The 14,715-nt window shown below is 43.8% G+C and overlaps 1 long non-coding RNA gene across 1 annotated transcript; it reads right to left on the bottom strand.

Annotated features, from left to right (window-relative positions):
• Positions 1-7,575: 7,575 nt before the first annotated feature.
• LOC121077553 lies at positions 7,576-14,219 on the bottom strand. The gene is made up of 5 exons (XR_005824142.1): positions 13,914-14,219; positions 11,631-11,751; positions 10,921-11,050; positions 9,558-9,697; positions 7,576-8,305 (listed from the first exon to the last, which is right to left on the bottom strand). It is a non-coding gene; the product is annotated as an uncharacterized LOC121077553 (long non-coding RNA).
• Between the last annotated feature and the right edge of the window lie 496 nt (positions 14,220-14,715).

Genomic DNA, 14,715 nt, shown 5'->3' with positions numbered 1-14,715 from the left:
GCCAGGAGGTTATTGATATTTATAGCAGTGATATAGCAGATCATTTGGACACGGAAAAGAGACAGGAAATCAATTATCATCAACACATGTCTCCATACTGCTAACTTACTCATACAAATCCAAATAACCTTCCCTCTCCACACTCTGTGGTGCTCAGGACAGGCACAGGACCTGACCGTTCTTCAAAGGGCCTCTGAAAACAGGAGGAAATGCAAACAGGAACTTCTGGAAGCAAAAGCAATTGCTTTGCATGCAATAAGGACTGCAATGGACTGCAATAAGCACTAAATGGAACTAACAAAGCGCTAGCAGAATAACAACAGAGCAAAAGACATTAACGCTGAGCTGTAAAAGAGACATTACCGATCCACGATCCACGTGGCAAGTTCAGCTTTTTTGCCACCCTTTCTCTGCTCTGTCAGGGATGCATGCAGCTGGCAGAATGCAACACCCTGCCTGGCTCTCCCAAGCCCACTGCAAGCAGACATTCTGTAACCGCTGTCCTTCTCTGAGCCTCATGCTCTGGCCCAGAGAAGGCCAAAATTCCTGTCAAGTTATTGTATGATCAAGGGGAGAAGGGGTAGAATTGGAAGAAAGGGGTAGGATCTCTGCTGCACAGGCATGGGAGATGCTGAAGTTCCCTAGATGCCCATTGCCATCGCACTGCACATCACTGTATCCGCTGCAGTAGCATGGCAGTACTTGGTGCCCAGATACTACAACAGAATTTTTGTTAGAAAATGTCCCAATCTGAGGGAGTAGGAGGGTGAGATATACTGGCCGTCTTCTTGTAGATAAATCTGGGCTTTCTAGAAGCTGTAGCACTCTGCAGCTAAGCTCAGGGAGCTGCAAACAGCAAACCACCAAGGAGCTGCGCAATACGATACGAAACCAACTCCTTTTGAGTATCATCTAAGAGTGAGAGCGTTCCCACTAGAACTACACACAGATGAAGGAATTGGTCTATATGGGACAGAGCAAAACAGTGCAGCCCAGAGCAAGCAAACATGTCCATGTCATAACACCTGCAGACATCGTGGGGATGGGCCAGCAACCAAGCCTTCTGCTGGGCACTGCAGCACCCTGAGCTGGAAGGAGGATGGACGGCCCGAGCATCACGTGGCCAACGGCTGTCATCTCCATGGGGGGACACAGAGCGTGTTGGGAGCAACCCACACCGATGGCAACGTGGGTGTTACCTTGCAGCCCAGACTTTTTGCATTAGTGAGTCCATTCCTGCTTCCCATATACTCTTTCCTTTGTGTACACAATCCCTCTCATTAGGAAAGGTGCCTCACAGCCCCCATGGGAAAGCCCATGTTTGCACATCCAGACTAAATCTCACTGTTTGGGATCCAAGGAGAAGCTCAGCAGGAGCCTGTCTCTCAGCAAGGCTCAGGCATGTGTTGCTGTGCTCTGGGCTTCCCCGGGGGAGAGATGCATCCCACAGAGCCTGAGTCACACCGGAGACTTGTTCATGTCTGCCAGCTCTGGCTCTCCGAAGCTAAAACAAGACCACACGCATACTCCAAGACGTCACTAGAGGTGCAGAGCCAAGCCCTTTGGTAGGAGCTGGTACAGAAGAAGGGCAGAGTCACAGCAGGAATATAGCTGTGCAGTGATAGGCAGCTGCTGGGTACACAGGGGCACTGGTGGCTCTGCACAGCCCAAGGAGCTCAGGGAAGGATGGGATGTCCCCTTCATGCAAGCTTCTTCATCGCTCCTGGTGTCCCCCACCAAGCACTGGAGTCCGCACCTACCACACTCCCTCTCCCTTCCCTGTGGGTGTTGTGCACCTGGCATGGGATGTCCTCCAAAGTCCTTTAAAACTGCAGATCACTGTGTCTCAAGCTGGCTATCCCCCAAAAAATGACAATAATAAAAAAAATTAAAAAGATCTTCCTGTAAGCATCTGAAGAACACTGTGGTCCAGGACGAAGATACTCCTCCTCCAGCTACCTTCCTACACCAAATCCCTTCAGGGCTGTGCAGCCTTGGTTCAAACCCAGCATCTCATCATCCCGAGCATTCAGTGATTCACCAGCCTAAGCGCACACTAGGCAATTCTGCATATGTCCACTGTTCCTGTCAATCTGTCTCCCTGTGTACAGACAGAGAGAGAGAGAGAAAGAGAGAGCAGAGATCTCTGACAGTGGACAGATTAATAATACATTTATTTTCTCCATGCATCATGAGGAAGAGGAAGAGCCGTAATTCAAGAGCCTCTGAGAGTTTTGCAAGTTTTTCACAATAGGAGACAAGAGCAGGAAGGGAGCTTTTGTGCTTCAACTCTTTAAAGCTGGTGCCACTCTGTATTTTAATGTAACATTTATAGGTGCACAAAGAACTGTGCGCACCACAAATACAACGTGTGGTTATTAAACCAGTCGATACAACCAGGACATAATTTTCTCAAGCTCTCAGAATCAAGAGACAGCAGCTTTATGTAGTTCTTTTTGGCACTGATGGCTCCCCAATATGTTTTAAGGAAAAGCTTTTTGGGCACCCATAAAGACTTCAAAGTGGAGTTCTCCGTGGGGAAAGCAGCATGGCGCTGCAGAGTGGGGCTGGTCCAAGACACCAGGAAGGGTCTGGTTCCCCTGTGCTGCTCGCTCTCACTGCATACTTTTTTTCCAGAGCCCCCAGAAAGTTGGTTATGAGGGTGACCTCCCTGCAGATACACATTTTGTTCATGAAATGGCTGTGGTTATATAAGCAAAATACCAAACCCCTCGAAATTGCCCAGCCGTACAGCCCTAGATCCACTGGTGCTGTGCTGAGCACTGCTCTCGGGGCACCCCTGAGCTCTCAGCCACCCAGAGCCAAAACAGGCGGCTCCGCTGGGGCCCATTTAAAAGCTGGTGCCCTCAAGTCAGACAGGCAATTGGAGCAACATCTGCTTGACAAGTGAAACGTGCACTTTAAGAAGAAATGCAAAGCCTAAATAGCTGAGGCAGAAATCTGACCTGGTTGGTGTTCCTGCAGGGCTGGGAAGCAGCAGTTCCAGCCCCGCTGTCCATGCCCTCCTCTGCCTCCCCTGCCGGCCAGGAGCTCTGTCCCCATGCCCTCTTCCCCTCTCATCCTCGTAAAGTTTCCCCAATGCCTGGATGAAAAAGATGACACAGAGAGAGCACACACTTGTCCACTTAAACATTTGCATTCCAGTTTAGGGAAGGAAATTGTTATTTAAAAAGCTAAGGCTATTTCTCACAGTCTCTATTATTTTTTTCCCTCCTAGCTCATTTGCACATTCACCTACTTTCAAACAAAGGGAAGCAGAAGATGAGATTTTCTGATATCAGCGTTGCTTTACATATCTGACGGGTAGGTACAAAACAGGGCGATAATGAAGGCATGTTGGCATGTATTAATCAGAAACGCACACAGAAAGGCACAGGCTGAGACTAGTAATTTATATGTCTTGCTTTCTTCACAGTTTTTTTTGAAACCTTAAGAAGAGGAAAACACAGAGAAATCTGAATAAAAATTACCATCAGATGTCTGCATTTTGGAGAGCAGATCTGAGCAGGTCTCCCTGAGCGTGCCAGCCCTGCGAGGTCATGGTATCCTTAGGGCTGCACAAACTAGAGCAAAAACAGCAAACTAGAGCAAAAACCCAAAATAAGATACGCAGACCAGGATGTGCTGGGAAAAGCTAAGCTTCCGGCTTGGCCGAGAGACCCATAAGCTAACCTGGCCAAGAAACTGTCTTTCAAATGCACAGTTTGCCTGAGAGTTTGAGGGTAAGGAACAGTATGCAGAAGACCCTTTTCTTAATGGCCAGCTACTGTTTTTAGACCACAGACCCTGTCAGTACAAGCATACTAATCACTTTTGTTTTTTAAAACTCCTAATGAAAATGACAGCACAGGGAAATGCTATTTTACCAATAGGTAGTACAATCCATACCAATAACCCACCAAAGACAGCCAGCATGCGCCAATAACCTACCAAAGAAAACCAGTATATGTGACCTTGCAGGACAGTCTGAGTCCCTACATCACACAGACACTAGATGCCATAAGGATGAGGAAAAAACAACTTCAAAGGAACTAAATTCAGCTAAGAGTGTAAGTCATATTTTTCAATATGCCTGCATTATTGGTAACTCTTATGATCATGACATAGCATTATGCAGCCTCATATATGCCTATGCTAGATACTGTTAGGCCATCATTTGAGCCAGTAGAGCTGCAGTTCCATAGGCATTTCAATTATAAAACTCCTTTGCAGAGATTAATAACATAGCTCATGCTTTAAGCCAAGAAGCAATTTTTCCCCCTTCAAAATTTCATTAAAGTCTGCTGATAGAGCAAAAAGCACAGTGACTTTTTTTTGTACTTTCAGATGCTACTTCCATACTCTCACTATAGAGAAATTATGCTCCAGGCAATTAGTTCTTAGCTGGGACTAGTTGTTCCTGACCTCTAACGTTTCAAAGGAAAACCCAGATCCTACACAACTCAAATACCACTGCAAGAAGTCTGTACAACAACAGTGATTCCCCTGCTATAACAATAGCTATAACCTATATAGCAGAACTTGTACTGGAACAAAAGTATCAGTCTCAATATGTTGACCATGTCTTATGCTGGATACAGCCAATTCCCAGTGATATAACATATTTAGACATACTTCTGCAAATGACTACACACATATTATAGACTTGAGCTGCACTGTGGAGTTTGATGGGTCTAGGATACTACCCCTAAGCACATTGGACCACTGCATTCCCTGACTGTTTTCCATCATAGTAATGGCTACAGACTATGACCAAAACACATTGCTACACCACTTCACATCAGTCCATGACTCCTAACGAGTGTCATTGTGATTTACTACCCACAGTGTGTTCAAGACGGTGGAAAGAAAAGATCATTTGCGAGAAAGATCCTTCTAGCAAATCACTGAGCAGTGACTGAAGCTGTGTCTGGGAATCACCTCCCAATCTCTGTCCCCACTGCACCTTCTTCCCAAAGCCTCCACCTACGCGGGCCCTGCTGGGACAGGGCCAGCTCCATGCAGGATGACCTTGGTCCTGCAAATGGGCAGCAACAAGTAGGTTGTTAGCAGCCCAGTCCCATCTAATGTGTTCCCAGCACCCGTTTAAGTCCTCACTCTAAACAGCTTTTTGTCTTACAAGATGCCCTTTACAAAAGCCAACCACCTCATGGAGCCACCACCAGCATTATTTCTGATCTCCACTGTCCTGTACTAAAGGGCTGCTGTCCCTTAAAGACATACCTATGCTTTTTCCATGCTCAGTTAGTCTGGTGGATTTGGAATATTCTCCCAATTTTCTTTATTTTTTCCCCAGATCTCTGCCTTCCCTCTGAGCTTTTTTCCTGGGTTTCAGCGAACCAAACAGCTAGATTGCAGAAACAATCATCTTTAGCTGAAGTGAAATTGAATCATAACATTACAGGATTCCTATCCATAAACATTCAATTCTCAATTTCAGCCTGTTTTGTCTTGCTTTGCCTTAATGGTCAATAGAAAGATTCTCTAAGACCTTGACAGGATAAGAGAAAACTTGTTAACATAATAACATCATCTCAGGGAATTCATTGCAAAGCTGCTGAGGGCTTTCGGCTCCTTACAAGCTGCCTCAGCGGCTTGCTCCTGAGTGGTGCTGGCAAAGATCTCATCTCCTTCTCCCAGTAGGGTTTTGTAGGATGGGTCCAGAGCCATCTGTAAATTGGAGATTCACATTATTAGGTGAAAAGATGGCTGAATGCACACAAAAATACACCTGCTTCTGTTACTAACAAAAATGTGCACAACACAGCAGAGTCAGAGAGATAAAATGCCCCATCTTTTATAACATATGTCAGGGCTGGGGACATTTGTGTGCCTCACCTATATAGTGTGGTCTTTCAGACAACACCTCATGCTGACATATCTTGAATTAGTGTTCCAGAAAGCAGCAAAATTATAATTCTTTCTTCCTTTTTTTTCCCTCTCATTTCCCATCTCCAGGGTGAGAACTCTGCAAGAAGTGAAACATTTTGTTTCAGTAAGATCAGGAGTCAAAGAAGTCTTTGTGCCAAGAGGGGAGAGATGAGGTTTGTGATGTTCTTTGGGTGCCAGGAAGCTCCTGCCCTTACTTTGGAGACACTCTCCAGAAAGCCGGGCTGCCAGGACAGACAGCCATTAGGACAACTGCACCAGGTGCTGTGCAGTGGCTGTCAGTGCTCTCCGGTGTGCAGGTCCCAAGGTTCTCTCTAGCGAAGATGTAAATTCCAGGAAAGGGAAATTAAACCTGGCTTTGTCTGGACTGCTGGCAATAAACCATAGACCTCCAGAGGGTGGTCTGAACCACAGCTTGAAAATCTTTTCATCCACAGCCCTTGCTGCTGACATTTGCATAATCTTTTAAACTATACAGCCACAAGCAAAGGATGCTAAAGGTGAAGACTATGGATTTTTGTTTGTTTGTTTGATAAGAAACTTACAGTGGGGAACAAGCAGAGCTGTTATCTTTGCAACAGTCCAGCACGACTCAGCTTCGTGCGAGGCTGACAGGGGCACAGGCAGCTGGGAAGTTCCACTCACAGCTGGACCGGCTCCGCAGCCTACGTAACACAATCCAGCCCAGCAAAGGCAAAAACACAGCTGTCCCCATGTTATTAAATAACAACCTGAATATACTTTCACAAGTACAGTAGCTAGTTGTTTGGCTAATTAAACCATTAAATTATGCTGGAAAATAAACATTTGGAAGTTCCAAGAAAGACAAAGCCATGAATACTAAGAACTCCCCAACTTAGCGTGATTGATTAGACAAACAAACCCTATGTATTGAAGAAGTGTTACAAAAAAACATCGCTTTCATCAAGTTTTAAGCGAATAGTTGGGGGGGGGGGATTAATTAATTACACCCTGAAACATTTTACTGATTGAATCCATGACCCCAGCTCTTGTAAGGTCATCTAATGATAGATTAGTGCTGCACAGAGTATCACAAATGGCATTTGCGCTGGGAAGCTCATTGTATGAGACGTCAGGTCATGTAAATCATAGGAAACAAATACAAACATCCATCAGAAAAATGCAGAAAGTCATTACAGGCAGCAGAGAGGAGCTGAATTATTATGCAAAATTTATTTTGACTATTAAAATACAAAGAGGTGACACAAAATTGTCCTTTAAACAAACATAAACTACAAGCAGTCTGACAGGAGGTTTTGTTTATAAATGTTTCATCTTTTCAGAGTACCATGGCTGTAAACAGTACCTGAAAAACAAAGGAGGGAAAAAAACCACACCATCAACAAAACAATGTTTCGATATTTGGGTCTCCAGATCTTTTATTTTACTCAAGATAGAGCTAGTCTTCCTACATCTAAATAATCAATGCAGGATAGGAAGGAATAGAGTGTAATTACTACATGTGAGTCATTTGTTACGGATCCTGTCTGCTCAGAGAGAGCAAAGGCAAGCACTGCTTCTAGAGAAGCAATTATTTTTTTTTTTAGGGAGATGCACTAAGCAGTTTGACAGAAATATGTGGATGCTCAAGAGCAGAAAACCAAGAAGCAAGAGACACTAAAACGGAAAGGTTACTACCACCCTCCAAACGTCCACACAGGAATCCACTCACCGGTTCTCAGTACCATGAATGAATCCAAACAGTGAAACAACTTCTTCTGGAGTTCATTTCCTTGCTCAATAAAATAACCCCTCAGGTGCTCTTCCTATTTCTTTTTCATTTGCTCAAAGAAGCCAAACTCATGCCCGTTAACAGAACAGATGAATGTATTTTTGGTTTGTCGACCAGGAAAGCAAGTTCTTTAAGTCCCAAGTACAAGAAGATCTAGACTCTCTAGCCATAACTAATACTGATGATTTTGAAGCACTAGAAATAACAATCAAAGTATAATTCCCCCATATTGAATTCAAACAAAAGTATCTTTTTTTTTTTTCTTTTTAAAATCTCACACAACATTTACAAGATAACCTTTTCAAAGCAATATCATAAAGTAGACTTAGATAGTCAGGAAGGAGTTTGGGAGCCTTTGCTCTGAATTGCTTGGCTGGTTTCACAAAAGATAAAATCAGGGATGATAGGTCATGTTTTTGGGTGGAACACAGATGCTTTGGTACTGAAACACCTCAAGGGTAGGTCTAAATTCCCCAGACTGCCCTAGAAAATCACAGCATACCTTCCTGAGCGATGCAGGTTCCTTCCAACAGTCACAGGATGATGTCTAATGAGTCACATCTCCTCTTAGTCTTGTTCCATCTTTCACTATTGTAAATCACTCTAATCTCATTTTATGAACACTGCACAAGAAGGCAAGCACTGAAAATTACAAATAATAGGTCAAACTGTGATTTGTGAATAGGGAATGCAATATCCTTTCCATTACCTGGAAGTTGTTTGTATGATGGAAAGGAGGAACTGGACCTTACAATGAAACAGAATAAAATAGATTTATTGGATCTTTTACCATCTGAAAAAATGTTTACAGTGTTACTAATGTAAGACTGATTGATATCAATTGTACATTTCTTCTACTGCTGCTCCATGGTGGGATAAATTAGTATGCTCTGAACTTTCCTTGGGTAACAAGCCATGAGTACCCGACCACTGCCAGCCTCAGTACATTCAGTACTGCCAATATAAATTGCCTAGTCCCTTTGCAACCAGATAAATGGAGTACAATTCCAGCAAAATAAACACAATTCCAGCACTGAAAGAAATTGCATCTGCTGGTGATCCCTTTTCTATCAAAGCACAGAAGGGGGTTGTGACAAGAAGCTAAACATTGTTGTTGGAGGTGCAGTGAGCAGTTGAGTTCACCCAAAAACAGAGAAGAAAAATACTCTGAGATCCAGTTCCTCCTGGCCATTTTTTTTGGAAAGCACTGAGAGTACAGCATTTGAAGGAACCTAGTCAGTACCTGGGAAAGCCCCTGGCCTGGTGAGCAGTGAGCCCAGCAAACCTGCACTGACAGGTATAAGCATTGGGATGCTCCTATGGAAATGCAAAAACAGTGCAATAGGCATAGGAAGGTTGGGGTGGGATAGTGGGAGTTTGCAAAAAATGTTTAAAAAGTCAATGCAATCAGTTGCTGTGCCATTTTGTACCAGGAAAGGTTCCTGACAATATTAGAAACAGTGACCTTGAACAGCCATGTACTTGGCAGGCACAGCTGAGCGGGGCGAAGTGTTTCCAAGCTGAGAACAAAGGCAGGTTTGCGGAGGTCTGGTTACCCCTGGGTGTTGTGACTGCCAGAGCTTCATCTGAACCACCTCGTGCAGGGGCACCCCAGGGAGAGCTTGTACCCCAGGGCAGTATGTAGGGGTAAACCTCTACAGAGGCTCTTGGGAAAGGGTGCATGGTGTGATCCATATCTCATGCTACAGCTCTTCCTGGGAAGCTGCCGCAGCCCTGGCTCACCCCAGTGCCCCGCACACTGCAGGTGCTGGCACAGACATCCCCACACACCTGCAATGTTCAGCTTAATAGATGGCACCACACCATGGGGGGCTATGTATGTCATGGTGCTACATCGTGGTGTGGCTTAATATATAATCCAAGAGGAGCTCACCTGGTGACATCTTTATCTTGAAAGCAGCAGCAACTGGGGTGTGCTATTTTCAGCTTCACAGGCTTGTTTTGAGCATCTCTCCTGCTGTTTCTTGAGTCGAAGCCCCAGATGAGTTCATCCCAAAGGATAAAGCAGCGATACTGGAGGTGAACACACAGGAAAGTGTCTGGAGTGGAGAAGGAGCTTGCTGGTCTGCCCCGACCTCTCCCAACACCAACTCCACATCCCATTCAGCAGCCCTCACTCCTTTGTCCCTGTTTGAAATGGGGACAGTGCCAGGCACACACTTGCTACCAGAGCACCCAGCCCTACTACTGCTCTTCCAGCTTCGGACAACACTATGATAAACTATTGCCGTGTTATTTTAAATGGGAGAGGCTTATTAGAGTCTCCTGTAAATCAGGCCTGAAATTGCCACTGTGGTTTCACGATAAGCCTGAGTCCTGCTGAACAGCTCATGCAGCTTCTGTTTGAAATTCCTATTTTAAAACCACTTTTGTGGCTCCCCCATGAAAGCAGTTCGATTTGCAGCCATACAGCATGGTACGGTGTGGCCCGCCAAGCCGGGAGAGGCTCTTTCCCTTTAATGACAGCCATCTGCAGGTTCCTATAACTTAGCAATGTTCCCAGCTATGATTTATGAAGGGTGCTTAGCTTTACGGTATAATCTTTACTATTTTACAGGGTTCCCTTTTTCTCAGTTAAATGTTGTTTTCTGAATAATTCCAAGCTGCCAGTAGGTTTACAGAGAAGAAAACCAGAATGAATCTCTCCTTGCTTTTATTTACTTCTATTTGAGTACTGTGTTTCTGCATCCATTTTGGAGATTTACAATGGTATTAAGTTTGCTTCCCTCGTCCTCATTTTATAGATTTCTGCTGCAATCATTTTGAAAGCCAGAAAGCTGACAGGAAAATTAGGAAATTAGATAGCATGTTCCTATTCCCTCCAGTGCCCTGATGAAGAAGTGAGGAGGAAAAAGAAAATGAAAGTGTAATAAATAACAGTATATACCCTGGAGTCCCCTTGCTGGTGCACCTCCTCTGGGCATCCCCACCGCATCCCAGCCTGGCAGCACTGCTCTGACCCTGGGAAAGGTGAGCAGCTGAGCCCTACAGGGGCTTCGGGAGGCTCCTGCGGTGGCTGTTGAGGCAGCAGTGATCTGAGTGCAAAGTTCACAGGCTAATTGTTTATCTAATTTTAATTGCTAATGGTGGCCTGTGGTGCAGCAGCTCCCTGCGCTGAAGTTATCTCAGCCGAGTTTTCAAGATTATTGAAAATAATCACCCCAGAAAGAGAGAAGTGATGGCAGTAACCATAGGATTTAGGGGTGATGATGGGGTGGGATCCCTGTGTGACTTACCATGCATGAATTGGAACACCAACTCCATCACTGGCTCCACATGAACACCCTGAGAGCACAGAGGAGCCTCATTGATGTTATGTGCTGGACTCATCCTGCATCACTCCAAGCATCAGGGGGATTGCAGAAACTGCTGGAGGAAATACTTTTTCTTTCACTTGAGCTTTATTTTTTGTCTGAGGTGGCCACAGTGGCAAAGTGATGCCCTGTAGAGACCCTCCCGCAGCTCATCATGCACAGGGAATTGCGCTAATTTGCTTCTGCACCACCAGCTTGCTAGGAAAACAACCTTCAAATCAGCCCTTCAAATCATCCACAGGACTGCATGGACCCAACTTTAAAACCTTTCAAATCAAAATAGGTATGCTGTGAATTGCAAAGGGTTGCTTATCTAGTGACGAGCAAGGGCTGGTTATCTCACAGGAACTGGTACCACCTGCAGCCAGTGACAATCTCACCCATAGCATGAGCAATATTCATCTAGTTGTAGGTTTCTGTTCTGTTTTAGCTGCTAGTTGTTGCAGGCAAAACAAAAATACTGGAAATCATCCCAGCAGGTCACAAAGCTATCTATTTTTTCAGATTTCTTCCCACATTGGATTACAAAGATGAGTTTTTAACATAGTTTGGTGCTGTTTCCAGTGTTGTGTCAACTACAGAAGTGGTTTGCTTGCTCATTTTACCCCCAATACTGTTGATTTTCCACCTACCTTTAAAATCTGACTCATCCATGTTGCATGAGACACTGGCCTTGGTTCAGGTTAAGAATAGGTATTTTCATTTAAAGAGAGAGAACATTCAATCCAACTTTTCTGTTCTTTATGGAAACATCTGCAAAATGAAGCAACAAAACACATCAAAACACTGAAATTGCCCATTGAGAGAAATTCTGAAATTGCATTCTGCCATTGTCATTTAGCCCAATAAGTTAGAAAGAGATTCAAGTATAGTTTTTATTTTGTCTTCACAGACTCAAGCTTTATACAACATAAAATATAACTTTATATTAATGGTTGATATGATATGCAAATAAAAACGTACCTACTTCTTACTGCACATACTTTTTACATTTGTTTATTTTTATATCTTAAAATGCAGGTTTAAAAACTCATTTAAATTATAATATAAATTATACTCATTGGGTGACTTGTACTTTGATTTGACACTTGATATTGTGATAGGTAAGGGAGCATTTTCTAGTGCTGCAAGTATATTGAATATAAAATATAAAGGTTAAAATGAAGGAAAAATGTAATACAAGTAGACTAACAACAAAGTAAAGAAAAATCAAACAGGCTGCTGGCTGCAGCATGGTAGCCCAGCTGTCCCAGCGAGACAGCCAGCTGGGCAGCAGGCAAGGAGGCTGGGCAGATGTCTGGCTTCTGCTGATGGCTTTGATGGCATTGACGTGTTCCCACAGAGCATCTTGATACCATCGAATCAGCATTTTCCAAGAGAAAGGGGCTCAGAAAACTATTCTGCTGGAAAATTGTTGACCTGCTGTATTGGCGGGTGATCATTCAGCAATACAGCTGAACATTGTGCTTTAAAATAAATAAATCAAGCAACAAACCCTATTCTCCCCAAATTAGGAGTTTGGTGCTCTTCCTCTTACATTACAAGCAATAGTCATCCCTATCCACCTTCACATCACTCATGATGACCCAGACCTCTACCCTTTTCCCCTTCAATCTTGTCCTTTGCAGGCAAGAGCCCTAAACATATTTAGCTTTTCCTTCCACAGAGGCCAGTCCTTATGTCTAACAATCTCTCTTGCCTTCTCCACACCTTCTGTTGTTCTCCTATGGTATTTCTGCAAGGGGCAACCAGATCTGCAGGCAGGATTTGAGGTGTGGGGATTTAGCCATGGCATAACAATGCTTCTTGTTCTCAGAGCCTTCCTTCACCCTCCCCATGGCTGTGAGAATGGTGCCAGCACTTGGAGCAGCTGCAAAGGTACCAGAACATCTTCCTGCTAAGGGTAAGTGCTAATTTAAAGCCCACCGTTCTGTATACGTAGGTAGACCTGTTTTAACAGGGGCATTAATTTGCACTTATCCGTGCTGAATTTCACCTGCCAGTTTATATCGCACTGCCACTTATTTCTGTAAATCGTTCTGCAAACTGCTGCTGTAGGTCTGGCTACTCTGCACAGATCTCTGTCACCTGCAAACTTCGCCGCCTCACCACTCATCCCTTTTTCTGGTTCCTTTCTTTTTTGGGCAGCGTCCAGCCCAGATACATGCAGGATTTCTACTGAAATTTCTATCCATTGTGAAAACAGATCTAGGACTTGATTCCTAGTCCTTGTTTCATACCTTTTACCAGGCCAGGAGAAGATCAATCTTGAGAGAGCCTAGTCCTGTTAAGTCCACTCGGTGATTCTCTATTTTAGAAGCTCTTTGGATACATAAAATAGGTCTCTAGTTCTAATATACATCATCCACTGTCATCCTGCTGGCCTGCTTTCTGGTGCATTTGCATGATTTTGGTAAGCGTCGAATGAGCAATAGCTGTTTGCAGATTGCGTTGAGGCAATATATTTTTTTTAATTTAATGTTTCTTCCAATTTCTTCTTACCCTCTTTCCTCATTCTTCCATATCATTTCATTCTTTTAAAGTGAAATACAGCTTTTCTAGGATATTTTTCCATAAGGATGCTGAATTTGATAAGAATAGCCACTACTAGGGAGTAGCTCATTTCTGGTTATATCTTCAGTGAAATCCTCAGGTATAAATCAAGAGTTGCTTCTCCTCACCTGGTCTTTCTAATTGTTTCAAATAAAAAAGGTGTCTTAAGGTATTTTCAAACCTCGCCTATGTCTCATGACCCCTCGTGCCATGGACAACTCTTTATGGGGAATACTGCAGTCCCCCATCGTTACCAAAGAAGGTGCTACTTTCTTTGCACAGTTTCTGAAGGTTTATAGGGTTTTAGAGATATTCAGAAAAGCCTAGGCCTAACAGAGCTGGGAAGCAGACTTCAAAGCTACCTTGTGGTTGTCTCAGCTTCAGCAAACCAACACCCGCAGCACACTGGGGAGGGCGGGCAGCACAGTCCCGTGGGCAAGCATGCAACATTCATCTCCCGTCTGGTGAAGCGGGGCCGCTCTGTATTGACCAGGTTAGAATTAGAATTGATTTTCATAGAACGATGTTGTTGATCTTCTTGGATCGCGTTACTTTCTTCTCTGGTTTCTTGTTTACTTTTCAACAAAGCTGGAGCTTTCTCCACCACAGGTTCAGCTGTGTCCAGAGCTCCTGCTAAAGGTGGGAGAGATGGGGAAGGGGCTGCTGGCGCTGGGAAGCAGGTGATGAAATACTGTACAAATCCTTTCTAGTAAATCAAATTTAATACTTTTATGCTATTACAAGCTCCATTGAAAACAGTGCAAAAACTCTTCGTAAATCTGTCCCCTAGGTGCCTTATGTCTGTATTTATTCTGTCTTTTGAAATTCATTCGTTTACCCAGTTCAGTTTTAGCTTCTGGGTGTTAGTTTTTATCCAACATGATTTAATTTTATACTCAGGATTGGGTTTAAAGCTTGCACCATGAACTAAATAAGTTCATTAAATGCTCTAAGTTTCTCTGGTTACAAGTATAAATTCATCAGCACAGAAATAATGACATCTTAAACCTATTAAATTTAAAATATCTTTATGCTCAACCCCAGAGCTCAGATATGCCAACCAATGATAATCAAATGCCACCCGACCACTCAGAAATTCCAGGGAAGAGAAAATGAGCTGGCTTGAGTATGCCTGCGAGGCAAATCAGACTGTCAAAATCCTAT

The sequence above is a fragment of the Cygnus olor genome, chromosome 13 (assembly GCF_009769625.2).
Source record: "Cygnus olor isolate bCygOlo1 chromosome 13, bCygOlo1.pri.v2, whole genome shotgun sequence".
Classification (NCBI taxonomy): domain Eukaryota; kingdom Metazoa; phylum Chordata; class Aves; order Anseriformes; family Anatidae; genus Cygnus; species Cygnus olor.
The sequence above is the reverse complement of the archived record's forward strand: the minus strand, read 5'-3'. Positions and strand labels throughout refer to the sequence as shown.